We start from the raw sequence: 20,504 nt of genomic DNA on the forward strand, positions 1-20,504 counted from the left end.
CATTTGATGAAAAAGAATTGGAATGCATCGTCACTTTTAAAGAAAAACTTATACTAGCACTAGTATTAGCAATTTATGGTTATAAAGACGAGATTGAATTACATTGCGATACTAGTTCTCTTGGTTTTGGAGCCGTGCTTATTCAAAAAAAGAGGATGGCAAGTCGCATGCGATATTTTATTTTTCTAAACGAACGACTGAAGTTTTGTTAAGGTACCACAACTTTGAATTGGAAACGTTGGCAATCATTTATGCACTCCGCAGACTTCGAATTTATTTGCAATGGAAACGTTTTAAAATAGTCACAGATTGCAATTTTTTAACGCTTACTTTGAACATAGTCGATCTGAATGGCCAATTTTGAATTTTTGGATTTCCTTTTTTTTATGCCAATCGATACAACTGATCCTTAAGAGTCAAAAATGGTATAAAATTCCAAAATCGGAGATTATTTGACGGAAATATTCCAAAAAATCATCAAAAAGGTTGACTTTACGAACGAATCGGTTTTTTGTGTACAACATTTTTTTTAACAAAACGATGTCTAATATGCTTGAATGCCACACTCTTGAATTGGAAACGTTGGCAATCATTTATGCACTCCGCAGATTTCGAATTCACCTGCAAGGGAAACGTTTTAAAATAGTCACAGATTGCAATTCTTTAACGCTTACTTTAAACACAGTCGATCTGAATTGCCAGATTGGCGTTGGAGTTACAAAACTACGATTACGAATTAGTCCACAGAGTTGGGAACAAAATGCAGCATGTAGATGCTCTAATTAGATGTATGAATGTCTTAATAGTAGAAACAAATAGTTTTGAGGACAATCTAGTCATTTGCCAAGCAAAAGATTTAAAACTACTAAAAATTAAAAGGTTTTCGAGAAAAATGAACATAAGATGTTTGAAATGAGAAACGGGATTATTTGCAGGAAAACGAACGACGACAGGTTACTGTTTTGCGTGCCAGAGGACATGGAAAACCAAGTATTGCATAAGTATCACAATGAGTTGGGGCACATAGGCAGAGACAAGATGATGGATACGATTTCAAAGAGTTATTGGATAGCGAATGCCAAGGAGAGATGCACTAAATACATCAATAACAAGAGGTTATAGTCAGGAGCTCCCGACTAGGGGATACCCTGAACCCTCTTCTTCCAACATCAAATGCATATATATATTCAATTTAAGAAGCTATATGTCAAGTTTGGGGACTCTATCTCTTACCAAAATTGCCCAAAAAAAACAGGATATCGATATCGATTCTTATCGATTGCTTGGAAAATAGAGTAAGTTATTGATTATCGGAAACAAACTCGATCTGCGCAGGCACTAGGTGCACCTACATATAAATTTCAAGTCTATAGCTCTTATATGTTCTGAGATCCTTGCGTTCATACATACGGTCGGACGGGCGGGCGGACGGACGGACGGACGGACGGACAGACAGACGGAAATGGCTAGATCGACTCGGCTATTGATTCTGATCAAGAATATTTATACTTTATGGGGTCGGAGATGCTTCCTTCTGCCTGTTACATAGATTTGGATTTTGACAAATACAATTTACCATTATACCCATTTTTAATGGGTACAGGGTATAATCATCGAAAAAGTTTCTATTTTCGAACCGACCACTATTTTGAAAAAAAGCGTGATGTAACCCATTGTCATTTTGTCGATTTGAGTCAAAGTTTAGGATTTCCTTTTTTTGATGCCAATCGTTAGACCTGATCCTTACGAGTCAAAAATGGTATAAAATTCCAAAACCGGACATTATTTGACGGAAATATTCCAAAAAATCATCAGAAAGGTTGACTTTACAAACGAATCGGTTTTGGTTTACAACATTTTTTTTAACAAAACGATGTTTAGTTTGCTTGAATGCCAATTGATGGTAGGGATCCGTACGCATTCAAAAAGGTATAACATAATAAAATCAGAGATTGAATTAAGCACTTATGAGAAAAAAATAAACTTAAATAGCATTACAGAAAAAAGCACAAAAACCATTCTGTTAAAATGCGAAGCAGACGCGCATGAATGTGTGTGTGTACATGAATACAGAAATTCTGAAAGATGCTGCTCTATTCAATTACGCAGTTGCATATAACTTGGGTTTTTTTTTAAACGATCTTTATTGTATATCTTCTACAGTATATCTTATTGTATCATAGAATATTTGTGTATACTGAGAAACTCATTTTCAAATAAATTTTGTCTTAAATTGGTTGGCAATAAAAGTTGGGTTATTAACTTGATTTATAGCTCTGCAGTGGTAGCGGAGAGGTGGCGATAGGCATAAAATGAAAGATACTTGACATATACATAATATTTTAGAAGCAACATATCATGTTTCGTGACCCTAGCTCTTATTATTTTCCAAAATTTCCCAAAAAACAGGATATCGATATCGATTCTTATCGATGGCTTGGAAACGGAATAAGTTATCGATTATCGGAAACAAACTCGATCTGCGCAGGCCCTAGGAGCACCTACATCTAAAAATTTAAGTCTGTAGCTCTTATATGTTCTGAGATCCTTGCGTTCATACATACGGACGGACGGACGGATGGACGGAAGGACGGACGGACGGACAGACAGACGGACATGGGTAGATCGACTCGGCTATTGATGCTGATCATGAATATATATACTTTATGGGGTCGGAGATGCTTGCTTCTCCCTGTTACATACATTTGGATTTTGCACAAATATAATATACCCTTATACCCATTTTTAATAGGTTCAGGGTATAAAAATTAAAGCGAATCACGGATCATCTGCAACAATCGCACTCGCAAAAGAGGCGACGTTAGAATTTGATAGAAACGGTTGCGCACGCATGTTGGTCAACCAAATCAAAAACGTTGCGCGAATCTACGATTTGGAAGACAATTACTTGCGCATGCTGTTTATCACAAAGCTGAAAGTAACAGCGCAATACTGGTTGCATGGCAATTCAACGCGCATACTGGAGCCTTTGATTGATGATTTGTTAGACAAGCTCGCCAATAAAACAGTACTCTCGTGTTTGTTAACAAAGATTCTGTAAAATATACGTCCTTCGTAACCCCTTTGGGTCAATATGAGTTTTTGAGAATGACGATGGGTATAGAAAATGCTTCTGCTGTATTTCAACGGTTCGTTAACAAAAATTGCGCAGACTTGATCAGAGAGAACAAGGTTATTGTACACATGGAGGACATTATGGTTGCAAGCAGAGATATTGAGGAACATTTACACACACTGATAGAATTCAACGAAAGATTGGTTCAAAATAAGCTCGAGTTATCGAACATAAAATAGGGTATTAGGACAGACGAAAAGCGAATTGAAGCGATTAAAAATTTCCCAGTACCAGATAAAACGCAAACAGTACAAAGTTTTTTAGGTTTGTGCTCATAGTTTAGGCGTTTCATTAAGGATTTTTCAACAACAGCTAAGCCATTGTATGACCTTTTGAAGAACGAAAAACAATTCGCATTTGATGAAAAAGAATTGGAATGCTTCGTCACTTTTAAAGAAAAACTTATACTAGCACTAGTATTAACAATTTATGGTTATAAAGACGAGATTGAATTACATTGCGATACTAGTTCTCTTGGTTTTGGAGCCGTGCTTATTCAAAAAAAGAGGATGGCAAGTCGCATGCGATATTTTATTTTTCTAAACGAACGACTGAAGTTTTGTTAAGGTACCACAACTTTGAATTGGAAACGTTGGCAATCATTTATGCACTCCGCAGACTTCGAATTTATTTGCAATGGAAACGTTTTAAAATAGTCACAGATTGCAATTTTTTAACGCTTACTTTGAACATAGTCGATCTGAATGGCCAATTTTGAATTTTTGGATTTCCTTTTTTTTATGCCAATCGATACAACTGATCCATAAGAGTCAAAAATGGTATAAAATTCCAAAATCGGAGATTATTTGACGGAAATATTCCAAAAAATCATCAAAAAGGTTGACTTTACGAACGAATCGGTTTTTTATGTACAACATTTTTTTTAACAAAACGATGTCTAATTTGCTTGAATGCCACACTCTTGAATTGGAAACGTTGGCAATCATTTATGCACTCCGCAGTTTTCGAATTCACCTGCAAGGGAAACGTTTTAAAATAGTCACAGATTGCAATTCTTTAACGCTTACTTTAAACACAGTCGATCTGAATTGCCAGATTGGCGTTGGAGTTACAAAACTACGATTACGAATTAGTCCACAAAGTTGGGAACAAAATGCAGCATGTAGATGCTCTAATTAGATGTATGAATGTCTTAATAGTAGAAACAAATAGTTTTGAGGACAATCTAGTCATTTGCCAAGCAAAAGATTTAAAACTACTAAAAATTAAAAAATAATTAAAACAACAAAAAACAAAAAGAAAAATGAACATAAGATGTTTGAAATGAGAAACGGGATTATTTGCAGGAAAACGAACGACGACAGGTTACTGTTTTGCGTGCCAGAGGACATGGAAAACCAAGTATTGCATAAGTATCACAATGAGTTGGGGCACATAGGCAGAGACAAGATGATGGATACGATTTAAAAGAGTTATTGGATAGCGAATGCCAAGGAGAGATGCACTAAATACATCAATAACAAGTAAGAAAGAGGTTATAGTCAGGAGCTCCCGACTAGGGGATACCCTGAACCCTCTTCTTTCAACATCAAATGCATATATATATTCTATTTAAGAAGCTATATGTCAAGTTTGGGGACGCTAGCTCTTACCAAAATTGCCCAAAAAAAACAGGATATCGATATCGATTCTTATCGATTGCTTGGAAAATTGAGTAAGTTATTGATTATCGGAAACAAACTCGATCTGCGCAGGCACTAGGAGCACCTACATATAAATTTCAAGTCTATAGCTCTTATATGTTCTGAGATCCTTGCGTTCATACATACGGTCGGATGGGCGGGCGGACGGACGGACGGACGGACGGACAGACAGACGGAAATGGCTAGATCGACTCGGCTATTGATTCCGGTCAAGAATATTTATACTTTATGGGGTCGGAGATGCTTCCTTCTGCCTGTTACATAGATTTGGATTTTGACAAATACAATTTACCATTATACCCATTTTTAATGGGTACAGAGTATAATCATCGAAAAAGTTTCGATTTTCGCACTGACCACTATTTTGAAAAAAAGCGTGATGTAACCCATTGTCATTTTGTCGATTTGAGTCAAAGTTTAGGATTTCCTTTTTTTGATGCCAATCGTTAGACCTGATCCTTACGAGTCAAAAATGGTATAAAATTCCAAAACCGGACATTATTTGACGGAAATATTCCAAAAAATCATCAAAAAGGTTGACTTTACGAACGAATCGGTTTTTTGTCTACAACATTTTTTTTTAACAAGACAGAGTTTAGTTTGCTTGAATGCCAATTGATGGTAGGGATCCGTACGCATTCAAAAAGGTATAACATAATAAAATCAGAGATTGAATTAAGCACCTATGAGAAAAAAAAAACTTAAATAGCATTACAGAAAAAAGCACAAAAACCATTCTGTTAAAATGCGAAGCAGACGCGCATGAATGTGTGTGTGTACATGAATACAGAAATTCTGAAAGATGCTGCTCTATTCAATTACGCAATTGCATATAACTTGGGTTTTTCTTAACCGATCTTTCTACAGTATATCTTATTGTATCATAGAATATTTGTGTATACTGAGAAACTCATTTGCAAATAAATTTTGTCTTAAATTGGTTGGCAATAAAAGTTGGGTTATTAACTTGATTTATAGCTCTGCAGTGGTAGCGGAGAGGTGGCGATAGGCATAAAATGAAAGATACTTGACATATACATAATATTTTAGAAGCAACATATCATGTTTCGTGACCCTAGCTCTTATTATTTTCCAAAATTTCCCAAAAAACAGGATATCCATATCGATTTTTATCGAATGCTTGGAAACGGAAAAAGTTATCGATTATCGGAAACAAACTCGATCTGCGCAGGCCCTAGGAGCACCTACATCTAAAAATTTAAGTCTATAGCTCTTATATGTTCTGAGATCCTTGCGTTCATACATACGGACGGGCCGACGGACGGACGGACGGACATGGGTAGTGTAAAATGAGCACTTATTGTCAATGAAAAAAAAGTCAGCACGTCAGTGCTGTTTTGTATCTTTGTTCAGAATGAATTTATTCACTTGTTATAATGTTCGCTTAGCCTATGGATATACATATATACTTATGCTGTTATTCGTTAACAGCTACAAAGAGAGGGAGAGTGAGTAGCTCGCATATGCCTGTATTAGTGAGCATATCTATTGCTCACGGAATGCGCTCAGACGGAGCGTGGGATATGCATCATAAGCATAAACGGTCAGCTAGTGAGGCTAGTGAACCGCGCTGCGTAATATGAGACCGAGCCAATACATAATGTGGCTCTGGGCTCGTTTACTATATTATTGTTATTGTATGCAACAAAGTGCTGCATACTTTATGTTTAAGTACGGGGTATTCTGAAAGGGCATATACGCACTACACCTCCCTTTTTAGAGAAATAACGTAACATTATGAATGTGTAGTTATTAAATGAACTTAATTATTGTGTGTTTTTTTTTTTATCTACTATCTTTAATAAAAATGTTGTCATTATTTTCTATTTTCTCTACTATATATGGTCCTAAATATACTGGGTCTATTTTGTGCCCTGTTTCGTTTCTTATTAGTACTTTATCTCCTACTTTTAATTCAAAGTTTCTTGTTTTTTCGTCATATGCTAATTTCCTATAAGCCTTAGCTTTTTCTAACATAATTCTAGCTCTTTTGTATGCTATTTCTAATCTAAACTTTATTTCCTTAGAATAGTCATCTAAATTATAAATAGGATCTATGTAATTAGGTTTGTTTAAATCTATGAACTGTTTCGGTAGTCTGCCAAATACTAGTTCGTATGGACAATACTCATGCGTTGCTGATGGTGTCGTTTTGAAGCAAGAAGTGAAATATTGAACCCAGACATCCCAATCGGATTTGTCTGCAGAGATGTATGAACGAATGTATTCATTAAAAGTTCGATGACTTCGTTGTATTGTCCCTAATGTTTGATGATGATATGCAGTAGAGGTGAGATTCTTGATTTTCAAATACTTGCATAAGTCAGTTAAAATCTGGTTTTTATACCGAGATGATGTCCGAGATGATCGTCTTCATTGGACCAAACTTGAGTATGAAATTTTCGAATATAGCTTTTGCGACATTATTTGCGCTTTTGCTTTTTATTGGAATGGCTACTAAATATTTTGTAAGGTCGCATATTAATGTGACTATGTATTCATTACCATTTTCCGATTTGGGTAGCGGACCAACTGTATCCACTATCACTATATCGAAAGCATTCACAGGTGTTTCTGTGCGAGTCAGAGGAGTTTTTGTGTGCGTCTTTGTTTTAGACGTTTGGCATTTTTGACATCTACGTACGTACTCTTTTATATGACGTGTCATATTTTTCCAGTAGTAGTGTCTTTTTATTTTCGCTAACGTTCTTGTTATGCCGCTATGACCTCCTTGAATTGGGTCGTCATGGTATGTAGACAATATTTGTTGTATCTCTTTTTCATCTTTTATTTGGGTCACCGGCTGGAGTAGCGCTACTCTTAAAGATTTTAATATTTCATTGCCCATATTTTTAAAAGAATCTATTGAAACTGATTCAAAGATCTTTTCGCTCGGTGCCACCTTGAGTTGGCTGATTTTTAATATACCGGCCTCTTTTTCGAGCCCTTGGAAGAACTGACCTAGGTCGAGAATTCCATTGGAATATAAATCGCTAACTTAAATTCTTGCGATAATTTTATTTCCATGTTTCAATAAACATTTAGATGCTGTTATGCACAAGGTCACTACTTTTCGTACTTCATCTTGTAATGACTTCATGTACGTTGGGCTTGGATACATTTTTATGACTTTGCCTTGGCAGAAGTTCATAATTTTCTACTGTACAGTTTTTATTTTGTCTACTTTGTCGCCTGGTAGTGACTTTCAGGACTTTATGTTGCATATCTTTGAGTTCCTTTATATTAATACGCGAAAGTGCGTCTGCTACGAATTATCTTTCCCCTTTAGGTATTCTACTGTGAAGTCGTATTCTTCAAGCTCTAGCCCCATGCGAGTTAATTTAGAACTGGGATTAGTCATAGAAAAAAGATATGTCAATGGTCTGTGATCCGTTTTAATAGTAAAATGTTTGCCATAAATATATGGTCTAAAATGGGTAATTGCCCAATGAATTGCCGCTAACTCTTGTTCTGTTGTGCTCTTATTGCTTTCCCCTTTTGTAAATGAACGAGATGCATAAGCTATTGGGAGCTGAATTTCGTCACGGTTCTCAGTTAGAACTGCTCCGCAAGCTTGTTTACTGGCATCTGTTATAATGCAAAATTCTTTGCGAAAATCAGGATATTGTAATAATGTGGGGTGCATAAGCTTTTCTTTAAGGTACTGGAATGCGTTTTGGCATTCACTTGACCATTCAAAAGGAACATTCTTTTCACATAATCTAGTTATGTGCCGTGAATAATCCGCGAAGTTTTTTATAAAACGACGATAATAATTGCAGAATGCTACAAATCGTCTCGCGCTGTCCGCATCATGAGGGACAGGATAATTGTTGATGACGTCAAACTTCTTGTCATCTGGCAATATTTCTTTGTCAGTGCATTTGTGACCTAAAAATGTCACTTCATGCATGAAAAATGAACATTTTTCTGGATGCAACTTCAGGTTATATTTCCTACATACATTAAAAACATCAGTTAAGTTTTTAATCATGTGTTTTTCGGAACATCCTATCACCATTAAGTCATCGATATAAAGGAATGCCTGGGAGGGTTCTAAGCCCGAGAATGCTATAGTCATCATTCTCTGAAATGAATTTGGTGCTATTTTAAGACCAAATGGTAATCGCGTGAAGCGATATGAGCCATTGCTCGTTGAAAAAGATGTTATATATCTTGAATTTTCTTCAAGTTCAATTTGGTGGAAGCCTGACATTAAGTCAAGGCATGAAAAGTATTTAGCTCTGCCCAGTTGGTCTAGAATATCATCAATTCTGGGGAGCGGGAATTTATCAGAAAGTATTTTTTTGTTGATTTGGCGATAGTCAATTACTAATCGCCATTTCTTTTCTTCCGAATTTGGTAATGATTTTTTCGGAACTAACAAGAGTGGGCTGTTATACTCGGATACAGACGGTTCTACGATTTTGTCGTTTATTAATTTCCCTACTTGTTTTTGAATTTCTTTAACGTGGCTATGCGGGCTTCTGTAGTTTTTAATATAAATGGGTTCATCATCTTTAAGTCTTAATGTTTGTTTATAGAAATTATTTGTCGCTATTGGTTCGGTTTCCAGTCCGAACACATCACTATACTTGGTGCATAATTCTGTTAGTTGACTTTTGAATTGTTCTGGAAAATTTTTCTTTAATTTTGAAAGTACTTGTTCGCTTCTATTTTCTGGAGTAGTGCTATGAATGTCGTAATCTTTTAAATTTTCATATTGGATTTTGTTTACTTTGACCAATTGGTCGAAATTAGTTGTGTTTAGAAGGCGAATATATACATGTTTGGATGCTGCTATTGTATTTGCAACATAAATTCTATTATGTATTTCTTGATTAGGAACAAATATATAATCATTTACTGTATTAATATCTATTTTTCGAATTACTTGGGATCTGGCTGGCAAGAGAACTGTGTTGTTGCCAGCACTATATGTTATCGGAACATGAATTGGATAATTTAAATTTTGAGGTCTAATTATAAGCCAGTCTTCACTTGGTTTGAAATCTAATTGACAATTGAATTTTTTAATAAAATCAATGCCTATTATTCCATCACACGGTATTGAAAAATCAGAATCTACTAAATGAAATTCGTGTGGAATAATATATTTTGTGTATTGAAGTTCTATTGACGTTTTTCCTTGAGATTTTATTACTCCTTGGCCTATGCCCTGGATGTTTATAATTTTTTCTTCTTGAATTTTGAAATTGTCTGAATTTATTTTTAAAAGTGAGATATCTGCACCAGTATCTATTAGGAATGTGAGTTTATTTTCAGTTGAATGATTATAAAAAGTGACAAATATATTAAGACTGTAATTGATGGAATGAACCTTTACATTTACTGGTTGAAACAACTAAAGGGTTCTGAGAGTTTTCCGGCGTATTTTGCGCCATTCTCACATTGTTACTATTATAACCTTGGTTGGAGTTACCTCGGCCTCTTCCTCTATTTTGGCCTCGTCTTCCTCCACGGTTATTGTAATTATTCTTATTGTTGTTACCGCCTCGGTTATAATTGTTGTGGTTGTAATTTCTGCCACGATTATAACCTCGGCCTCCCCTATTATTATTGTTTGCACCTCGTTGATAATACAGGACAGTGTTACTTTGACCTGTTATCTCCGTGCAGCTATTGACAAATTTGGATACGGCATCATTCATATTTGTGAATGTGCCTGCCTGCATGATAAGTTTTACCTTATCAATCAAACAATTTTGGGTCATAGCTTTTACAGCTGTTGTAGTGCTGTATTTGTTTGCAAGTGATTGGCTTAGACTTTCACTGATATAGGCGCCTTCAAGGGCCTTTGTCAGTTTTTCCACCTCTTGGGTGTATTGGTTAGCCGTTTTATTTTTCTGTTGTAAATTAAGAAGCTTAGCGGATACAACTTCTACCGATTCTCCTTTTACTGCATTTGATAGTTGCGTAATGATTGCAGCAATTGTCTGCTCATTACTTATCAAATTTCTCGCATGGCCTTTTAGCTTTGTTTTTATAAGGCTTATGGCCGTTAGCTCATGTGTGCCTTTTAAGGTTTCTAATAGTTTCAAAGAATCTAGAAAACTTTGTAGATTTTCCGGCTTACCGTCAAACTCTGGTATCAGAGATGTGGCTAGCTTGATAAATTCTACAACTGTTTGTGCCATGTTTACTAATTTTGTATCTTCTATTTGGTCGTTTGTCAGTGGTGACTTATCAAATGTTACCGGTGTATTTAACACCGATGGAAGATAAAGCTGGAGATCATACTTTTTATTTAAGTTTACCAGATTATCCCTTAGACGCTGTAAAACGTCTGAAGTTTGGACTCTGTGTAAACTTGTCAGTTTATTTTGACACTCGGTAACTAGACTCCTGATTTCATTGTACTCATATACAAGGATCTCAGTATGTTTAATTATGGTGGGTCTTAAAACTGGTGCGCTTTTATTAAGGCACTTGTATGATTTATCGAAATTTTCCCTATGCCGCTTTATCTTTTCTACTATTTGGGACCAGTCCATTTAAGCTTCCGCTACTTAAATATTTTATTTAAGCAGTGGCTTAGACCTTGTCTAAGTCGTTGGCTCGACTCATGTAACGCTTCCTCAGTGATTTTTTATGAAGAAGATAAATCTTCAGAAGGATGTCTACTGAAGCTATTACAATGAGTATTATTAGCAGTATGTTTGTTAACTGCACATGGGGAGTGGTGTCTACGACTTCTACTACGTTAACTACATTGGCAGTGTTATCATCTGCCTTTGATTCTTTTCCCCCCATATTCCTATATAAATATTCTTGCTTTTTGATTTGACTACTACCTATGCAGACGTACTAAAACAATTGTTGTCTGCCCTAGAATTGGATGCTCGTTAATAATTGTTTTTATTTTGACGTAGGGTAGTGTGGACAAGATTATTCCGCTCTCTATTTTAGAACATGAATAGAGTGGACTTGTCACTGTGCCAAATGTTTCTATATATTCGTATGCGAACTCATATACTGGTATGAATTCTCTATGCCCTTGCAAAATTTGTATAGCTCGCATACGAAAGTCTGTATAGTCGTTATATACCTTGTTAATCTTGTCCTTAATCATGCTAATTCTTGATCATAATTTTGAATTACCTAATGTGACAAACTGAACGAATTATAACTTTTCAATTTCCTCTTTTTGATATTAATATTCATATATTTGTTGTTTGTATCGTTCATTTGAGGTTTTAGGAATTATCTTAAAAAAAAATTTACAAATGCGTAATGTTAAATTTGTTTTTGTTTACTTTTACAAGACAAGTTGTTGTTTGTATCGTTCATTTGAGGTTTTATTACTCTATTTATTGAATTTGATGCTTCTATTGTTTTACAAGTCGGGTTTTGTTTTGCTTGTTTGTTTTCTGCTTAAAACGCATCTAAAAATTTTTTTTTATTTTACAATCTGTATTTTTCCTACCTATTGTTTCGAATGGCTGTACTGTCCAAACGTCTTGCCGGTCGACTCAATTGTCGTCGGGCATTACAATTTTTAAGTTTTATTTATTACTATTTAATTTAATATGTTGGTAATGTTTGGATTTAATAATGATTTCACAAAAGCACGTTAGTGCTGGTTGACTTGGGTTTTTAGAATCAAGGTTTCAATATTTCTTATAACACAAAATACTACCTAGCATTTCGCATAGCTTTACGGGCTATGCTGCTAATCGGGCGGAAGTGTTTCCGCTCAATTTTACAAAACTTTTTTATATTTAATTAAAACTAGTTAAGGATATAGCTGCAACTGTTGTTCATCGTTGCATCAGCTGGGCGTCGCCGGATGTGGCACGCTGATGCTCCCTCGTATGCGCAAGTGGCGCTGTGCCTCTCGCACTTATTCCGATGGCACAGCTTGTTGCGCTGGCTGTACCGGTGCTGGTCTTCGCACAGGTGTTTATTTGTTGGTTGTAATCTAATGTTTGGAGGTGCTGGCTGTGCAGTGTCGAGTGGGCCTTCGTAATCCTCTGAGCACATTCGTTTTTCTTTTGGTAGGCTGGTTGCGTCAATGGGTGTAACTTTATTAGTTGTTTGGTTTATTAGAACTTTTATATTTGAGTGAGTAGTGGTGTTTGGATTTCTCTGCTTAATTTCATTTTGCAGATAGTCAAGCTCATTTTGTAACTTCTGAGCTGTCGACCATGCGGGTGTTGTCTGTTTTGTGTATAGCAGCCACCTTAGGTGCGCTATTCTTTTATTAATTTTATTTTTTAAGCCACCGTGTTTATGAACCATAACACTCACTCTCTACTCACTCAGAATACGGGATGCCTCTCGTTGATCATGATGTTCCTTTTTCAAATTGTATATTATACATGGCCTCTTTGTTGGCCATGAAGTTCCTTTTCACTTGGTCTACTTCCTCCAGGCAGGGATGCGTGTCCTGTCACGGTCGCCATGTAAAATGAGCACTTATTGTCAATGAAAAATAAGTCAGCACGTCAGTGCTGTTTTGTATCTTTGTTCAGAATGAATTTATTCACTTGTTATAATGTTCACTTAGCCTATGGATATACATATATACTTATGCTGTTATTCGTTAACAGCTACAAAGAGAGGGAGAGTGAGTAGCTCGCATATGCCTGTATTAGTGAGCATATATTGCTCACGGAATGCGCTCAGACGGAGCGTGGGACATGCATCATAAGCATAAACGGTCAGCTAGTGAGGCTAGTGAACCGCGCTGCGTAATATGAGACCGAGCCAATACATAATGTGGCTCTGGGCTCGTTTACTATATTATTGTTATTGTATGCAACAAAGTGCTGCATACTTTATGTTTAAGTACGGGGTATTGACATGGGGTATCGACTCGGCTATTGATGCTGATCATGAATATATATACTTTATGGGGTCGGAGATGCTTCCTTCAGCCTGTTACATACATTTGGATATTGCACAAATATAATATACCCTTATACCCATTTTTAATAGGTTCAGGGTATAAAAATTAAAGCGAATCACGGATCATCTGCAGCAATCGCACTCGCAAAAGAGGCGACGTTAGAATTTGATAGAAACTCCACTGAGCTCTGAACAAAATGCAGCATGTAGATGCTCTAAATAGATGTATGAATGTCTTAATAGTAGAAACAAATAGTTTTGAGGACAATCATTTGCCATGCAAACGATTTAAAACTACAAAAGATTAAAAAGCTTTTAGAGAAAAATGAACACAAGATGTTTGAAATGAGAAACGGGATTATTTGTAGGAAAACGAACGACGACAGGTTACTGTTTTGCGTGCCAGAGGACATGGAAAACCAAGTATTGCACAAGTATCACAATGAGTTGGGGCACATAGGCATAGACAAGATGATGGATACGATTTTAAAGAGTTATTGGATAGCGAATGCCAAGGAGAGATGAACTAAATACATTAATAACAAGTAAGAGGTCTAGCTCTTACCAAAATTGCCCCAAAACAGGATATCGTTATCGAATTTTATCGATTGCTTGGAAACGGAGTGAGTTATCGATGATCGAAAACAAACTCGATCTGCGCAGGCACTAGGAGCACCTACATGTAAAATTTCAGTCTATAGCTCTTATATGCTCTGAGATCCTTGCGTTCATACATACAGACGGACGGACGGATGGACAGACAGACGGACATGGCTAGATCGACTCGGCTATTGATGCTGATCATGAATATATATACTTTATGGGGTCGGAGATGTTTCCTTCTGCCAGTTACATACATTTGGAATTTGCACAAATACAATATACCCTTATACCCATTTTTAATGTGTTCAGGGTATAAAAATTAAAGCGAATCACTGATCATCTGGAACAATCGCACTCGCGAAAGAGGCCACGTTAGAATTTGATAGAAACGTTAGAAAGGATAAAATATTTGGTGAGAGTATTGGGGCAGACGAAAAGAGAATTGAGGCGATTAAAAATTTCCCAGTACCAGATAAAACGCAGACGGTACAAAGCTTTTTAGGTTTGTGCTCATAGTTTAGGCGTTTCATTAAGGATTTTTCAACAACAGCTAAGCCATTGTATGACCTTTTGAAGAACAAAAAACAAATCGCATTTGATGAAAAAGAATTGTAATGCTTCGTCACTTTTAAAGAACAACTTATACTAGCACTAGTATTAACAATTTATGGTTATAAAGACAAGATTGAATTTCATTGCGATACTAGTTCTCTTGGCTTTGGAGCCGTGCTAATGCAAAAAAAGAGGATGGCAAATCGCATCCGATATTTTATTTTTGTAAACGAACGACTGAAGTTTTGTCAAGGTACCACAGTTTTGAATTGGAAACGGTCGCAATCATTTATGCACTCCGCAGACTTCGAATTTACTTGCAAGGGAAACGTTTTAAAGTAGTCACAGATTGCAATTCTTTAACGCTTACTTTGAACATAGTCGATCTGAATGGCCAATTTTATATTTTTGGATTTCCTTTTTTTTTTTATGCCATTCGATACAACTGATCCTTAAGAGTCAAATATGGTATAAAATTCCAAAATCGGACATTATTTGACAGAAATATTCCAAAAATTCATCAAAAAGGTTGACTTTACGAACGAATCGGTTTTTTGTGTACAACATTTTTTTTTTAACAAAACTATGTTTAATTTGCTTGAATGCCAATTGATGGTAGGGATCCGTACGCATTCAAAAAGGTATAACATTTTAAAATCAGACATTGAATTAAGCACTTATGATAAAAAAAGGAACTTAAATAGTATTACAGAAAAAAATCGCAATAACCATGCTGTTAAAATGCGAAGCAGACGCGCATGAATGTGTGTGTGTACATGAATACAGAAATTCTGAAAGATGCTGCTCTATTCAATTACGCAGTTGCATATAACTTTGGGTTTTTTTAACCGATCTTTATGAAATCTTCTACAGTATATCTTATTGTATCTTAGAAAATTTTTGTGTATACTGAAAAAGACATTTGCAAATAAATTTTGGCTTAAATTGGTTGGCAATAAAAGTTGGGTTATTAACTTGATTTATAGCTCTGCGGTGGTAGCGGAGAGGTGGCGATAGGCATAAAATGAAAGATACTTGACATATACATAATATTTTAGAAGCAACATATCATGTTTCCTGACCCTAGCTCTTATTATTTTCCAAAATTTCCCAAAAAACAGGATATCGATATCGATTCTTATCGATGGCTTGGAAACGGAATAAGTTATCGATTATCGGAAACAAACTCGATCTGCGCAGGCCCTAGGAGCACCTACATCTAAAAATTTAAGTCTGTAGCTCTTATATGTTCTGAGATCCTTGCGTTCATACATACGGACGGACGGACGGATGGACGGAAGGACGGACGGACGGACAGACAGACGGACATGGGTAGATCGACTCGGCTATTGATGCTGATCATGAATATATATACTTTATGGGGTCGGAGATGCTTCCTTCTGCCTGTTACATACATTTGGATTTTGCACAAATATAATATACCCTTATACCCATTTTTAATGGGTTCAGGGTATAAAAATTAAAGCGAATCACTGATCATCTGGAACAATCGCACTCGCAAAAGAGGCGACGTTAGAATTTGATAGAAACGGTTCCGCACGCATGTTGGTCAACTAAATCAAAAACATTGCGCGAATCTACGATTTGGAAGACAATTACTTGCGCATGCTGTTTATCACAAAGCTGAAAGGAAGATCGCAACACTGGTTGCATGGCAATTCAACGCGCATACTGGAGCCTTTGATTGATGATTTGTTAGACAAGCTCGTCAATAAAACAGTATTCTCGAAGTTGGATCTTAAAAACGGATACTTCCACGTGTTTGTTAACAAAGATTCTATGAAATATAAGTCCTTCGTAATCCCTTTGGGTCAATATGAACTTTTGAGAATGCCGATGGGTATAGAAAATGCTTCTGCTGTTCTTCAACGGTTCGTTAACAACATTTTCGCAGACTTGATCAGAGAGAACAAGGTGATTGTATACATGGACGACATTACTGAGGGAAGTCAACGAAAGATTGGTTCAAAATAAGCTCGAGTTACGTTTAGACAAATGCGAATTTTTGCAATCAAAGATAAAATATTTGGTGAGGGTATTAGGGCAGACGAAAAGAGAGTTGAAACGATTACAAATTTCCCAGTACCAGATAAAACGCAGACGGTACAAAGTTTTTTAGGTTTGTGCTCATAGTTTAGGCGTTTCATTAAGGATTTTTCAACAACAGCTAAGCCATTGTATGACCTTTTGAAGAACGAAAAAGAATTCGCATTTGATGAAAAAGAATTGGAATGCTTCGTCACTTTTAAAGAAAAACTTATACTAGCACTAGTATTAGCCACTTATGGTTATAAAGACGAGATTGAATTACATTGCGATACTAGTTCTCTTGGCTTTGGAGCCGTGCTAATGCAAAAAAAGAGGATAGCAAGTCGCATACGATATTTTATTTTTCTAAACGAACGACTGAAGTTTTTCAAGGTACCACAGTTTTGAATTGGAAACGGTCGCAATCATTTATGCACTCCGCAGACTTCGAATTTACTTGCAAGGGAAACGTTTTAAAATAGTCACAGATTGCAATTCTTTAACGCTTACTTTGAACATAGTCGATCTGAATGGCCAATTTTGAATTTTTGGATTTCCTTTTTTTTTATGCAAATCGATACAACTGATCCTTAAGAGTCAAAAATGGTATAAAATTCCAAAATCGGACATTATTTGACGGAAATATTCCAAAAATTCATCAAAAAGGTTGACTTTACGAACGAATCGGTTTTTTGTCTACAACATTTTTTTTTAACAAAACTATGTTTAATTTGCTTGAATGCCAATTGATGGTAGGGATCCGTACGCATTCAAAAAGGTATAACTTTTTAAAATCAGACATTGAATTAAGCACTTATGATAAAAAAAGGAACTTAAATAGTATTACAGAAAAAAATCGCAATAACCATGCTGTCAAAATGAGAAGCAGACGCGCATGAATGTGTGTGTGTACATGAATACAGAAATTCTGAAAGATGCTGCTCTATTCAATTACGCAGTTGCATATAACTTTGGGTTTTTTTAACCGATCTTTATGAAATCTTCTACAGTATATCTTATTGTATCTTAGAAAATTTTTGTGTATACTGAAAAAGACATTTGCAAATAAATTTTGGCTTAAATTGGTTGGCAATAAAAGTTGGGTTATTAACTTGATTTATAGCTCTGCGGTGGTAGCGGAGAGGTGGCGATAGGCATAAAATGAAAGAAAGTTGACATATACATAATATTTTAGAAGCAACATATCATGTTTCGGGACCCTAGCTCTTATTATTTTCCAAAATTTCCCAAAAAACAGGATATCGATATCGACTTTTATCGATAGCTTGGAAACGGAGTAAGTTATCGATTATCGGAAACAAACTCGATCTGCGCAGGCACTAGGAGCACCTACATCTAAAATTTCAAGTCTATAGCTCTTATATGCTCTGAGATCCTTGCGTTCATACATACGGACGGACGCACGGACATGGCTAGATCGACTCGGCTATTGATGCTGATCACGAATATATATACTTTATGGGGTCGGAGATGCTTCCTTCTCCCTGTTACATACATTTGGATTTTGCACAAATATAATATACCCTTATACCCATTTTTAATGGGTTCAGGGTATACAAATTAAAGCGAATCACGGATCATCTGCAACAATCGCACTCGCAAAAGAGGCGACGTTAGAATTTGATGTTGGTCAACTAAATCAAAAACATTGCGCGAATCTACGATTTGGAAGACAATTACTTGCGCATGCTGTTTATCACAAAGCTGAAAGGAAGATCGCAACACTGGTTGCATGGCAATTCAACGTTATACTGGAGCCTTTGATTGATGATTTGTTAGACAAGCTCGTCAATAAAACAGTATTCTCGAAGTTGGATCTTAAAAACGGATACTTCCACGTGTTTGTTAACAAAGATTCTATGAAATATAAGTCCTTCGTAATCGCTTTGGGTCAATATGAACTTTTGAGAATGCCGATGGGTATAGAAAATGCTTCTGCTGTTTTTCAACGGTTCGTTAACAAAATTTTCGCAGACTTGATCAGAGAGAACAAGGTGATTGTATACATGGACGACATTACTGAGGGAAGTCAACGAAAGATTGGTTCAAAATAAGCTCGAGTTACGTTTAGACAAATGCGAATTTTTGCAATTGAAGATAAAATATTCGGTGAGGGTATTAGGGCAGACGAAAAGAGAGTTGAAACGATTAAAAATTTCCCAGTACCAGATTAAACGCAGACGGTACAAAGTTTTTTAGGTTTATGCTCATAGTTTAGGCGCTTCATTAAGGATTTTTCAACAACAGCTAAGCCATTGTATGACCTTTTGAAGAACGAAAAACAATTCGCATTTGATGAAAAAGAATTGGAATGCTTCGTCACTTTTAAAGAAAAACTTATACTAGCACTAGTATTAACAATTTATGGTTATAAAGACAAGATTGAATTTCATTGCGATACTGGTTCTCTTGGCTTTGGAGCCGTGCTAATGCAAAAAAAGAGGATGGCAAATCGCATCCGATATTTTATTTTTGTAAACGAACGACTGAAGTTTTGACAAGGTACCACAGTTTTGAATTGGAAACGTTGGCAATCATTTATGCTCTCCGCAGATTTCGAATTCACCTGCATGGGAAACGTTTTAAATAATCACAGATTGCAAATCTTTAACGCTTACTTTAAACATAGTCGATTGGAATGGCCTGGTGGGCGTTGGAGTTATAAAACTACGATTACGAATTAGTCCACTGAGCTCTGAACAAAGTGCAGCATGTAGATGCTCTAAATAGATGTATGAATGTCTTCATAGTAGAAACAAATAGTTTTGAGGACAATCTTATCATTTGCCATGCAAACGATTTAAAACTACAAAAGATTAAAAAGCTTTTAGAGAAAAATGAACACAAGAAGTTTGAAATGAGAAACGGGATTTGTAGGAAAACGAACGACGACAGGTTACTGTTTTGCGTGCCAGAGGAGATAGAAAACCAAGTATTGCATAAGTATCACAGGATATCGATATCGATTTTTATCGATTGTTTGGAAAACGGAGTAAGTTATCGAATTTCGGAAACAAACTCGATCTGCGCAGGCACTAGGAGCACCTACATGTAAAATTTCAAGTCTATAGCTCTTATATGTTCTGAGATCTTTGCGTTCATACATACGGACGGACGGACGGACGGACAGACAGACGGAAATGGCTAGATCGACTCGGCTATTCATTCTGATCAAGAATATTTATACTTTATGGGGTCGGAGATGCCTCCTTCTGCCTGTTACATACACTTAGATTTTGCACAAATACAATATACCATTATACCCATTTTTAATGGGTACAGGGTATAATCATCGAAAAAGTTTCGATTTTTGCACCGACCACTATTTTGAAAAAAAGCGTGATTAACCCATTGTCATTTTGTCGATTTGAGTCAAAATTTTGGATTTCCTTTTTATGATGCCAATCGTTAGAACTGATCCTTACGAGTCAAAAATGGTATAAAATTGCAAAATCTGTCATTATTTGACGGAGATATTCCAAGCAAGTAAGAGGTTCGAGCTAGGAGCTCCCGACTAGAGGATACCCTGAACGATCTTCTTCCAACATCAAATGCATACATATATTTTTACTTAGAAGCTATTTGTC

General features: G+C 36.0%; 1 long non-coding RNA gene and 1 other non-coding gene across 2 annotated transcripts in view; both read right to left on the minus strand.

The window, feature by feature from the left end:
- LOC6636301 (uncharacterized) overlaps window positions 1–20,504 on the minus strand; it is a 288,985-nt gene that overhangs the window by 64,379 nt on the left and 204,102 nt on the right. The window lies entirely within an intron of this gene.
- The window catches only part of LOC116649902 (uncharacterized), a 36,137-nt gene continuing 27,655 nt past the window's right edge, over window positions 12,023–20,504 (minus strand). Inside the window, exon 4 of the long non-coding RNA XR_004302809.2 lies at window positions 12,023–13,295. This is a non-coding gene — a long non-coding RNA (uncharacterized lncRNA). The remainder of the gene's footprint in view (window positions 13,296–20,504) is intronic.

Source organism: Drosophila virilis, chromosome 2, assembly GCF_030788295.1.
Source record: "Drosophila virilis strain 15010-1051.87 chromosome 2, Dvir_AGI_RSII-ME, whole genome shotgun sequence".
NCBI classification, from domain to species: Eukaryota; Metazoa; Arthropoda; class Insecta; order Diptera; family Drosophilidae; genus Drosophila; species Drosophila virilis.